We start from the raw sequence: 1541 nt of genomic DNA, 5'->3' as shown, positions 1-1541 counted from the left end.
TAACACATGCTCGTAGCATGTCTTCAAGCGTTTGTATCATCCTTTCGCTCTGCCCATCAGTTTGTGGATGATAGGCAGTACTCATGTCTAGACGAGTTCCTAATGCTTGCTGTAATGTCTGCCAGAATCTTGAAATAAATCTGTCATCCCTATCAGAGATAATAGAGATTGGTATTCCATGTCTGGAGACGACTTCCTTCAAATACAGTCGTGCTAACTTCTCCATCTTGTCATCTTCTCTTATTGGCAGGAAATGTGCTGATTTGGTGAGACGATCAACTATTACCCAAATAGTATCAAAACCACTTGCAGTCTTTGGCAATTTAGTGATGAAATCCATGGTAATGTTTTCCCATTTCCATTCCGGGATTTCGGGTTGTTGAAGTAGACCTGATGGTTTCTGATGCTCAGCTTTGACCTTAGAACACGTCAAACATTCTCCTACGTATTTAGCAACATCGGCTTTCATACCCAGCCACCAAAAATATTTCCTGAGATCCTTATACATCTTCCCCGTTCCAGGATGTATTGAGTATCTGATTTTATGAGCTTCTCTAAGTACCATTTCTCTCATATCTCCAAATTTTGGTACCCAAATCCTTTCAGCCCTATACCGGGTTCCGTCTTCCCGAATATTAAGATGTTTCTCCGATCCTTTGGGTATTTCATCCTTTAAATTTCCCTCTTTTAAAACTCCTTGTTGCGCCTCCTTTATTTGAGTAGTAAGGTTATTATGAATCATTATATTCATAGATTTTACTCGAATGGGTTCTCTGTCCTTCCTGCTCAAGGCATCGGCTACCACATTTGCCTTCCCCGGGTGGTAACGAATCTCAAAGTCGTAATCATTCAATAATTCAATCCACCTACGCTGCCTCATATTCAGTTGTTTCTGATTAAATATGTGTTGAAGACTTTTGTGGTCGGTATATATAATACTTTTGACCCCATATAAGTAGTGCCTCCAAGTCTTTAATGCAAAAACAACCGCGCCTAATTCCAAATCATGCGTCGTATAATTTTGTTCGTGAATCTTCAATTGTCTAGACGCATAAGCAATCACCTTCGTTCGTTGCATTAATACACAACCGAGACCTTGCTTTGATGCGTCACAATAAATCACAAAATCATCATTCCCTTCAAGCAATGACAATATATGTGCCGTAGTTAGCTTTTTCTTCAATAACTGAAACGCTTTCTCTTGTTCATCATTCCATTCAAATTTCTTCCCTTTATGCGTCAATGCAGTCAAGGGTTTTGCTATTCTGGAAAAGTCTTGGATGAACCTTCTGTAGTAACCAGCTAGTCCTAAAAACTGGCGTATGTGTTTCGGAGTTTTCGGGGTTTCCCACTTTTCAACAGTTTCTATCTTTGCCGGATCCACCTTAATACCTTCTTTGTTCACTATGTGACCGAGGAATTGAACTTCTTCCAACCAAAATGCACACTTTGAAAACTTCGCGTACAATTCTTCCTTCCTCAATACTTCTAACACCTTTCTCAAATGTTCACCGTGTTCTTGGTCATTCTTTGAGTAAATA

Source organism: Rutidosis leptorrhynchoides, chromosome 6 (genome assembly GCF_046630445.1).
Source record: "Rutidosis leptorrhynchoides isolate AG116_Rl617_1_P2 chromosome 6, CSIRO_AGI_Rlap_v1, whole genome shotgun sequence".
NCBI classification, from domain to species: domain Eukaryota; kingdom Viridiplantae; phylum Streptophyta; class Magnoliopsida; order Asterales; family Asteraceae; genus Rutidosis; species Rutidosis leptorrhynchoides.
Note: the sequence above shows the minus strand (reverse complement) of the source record.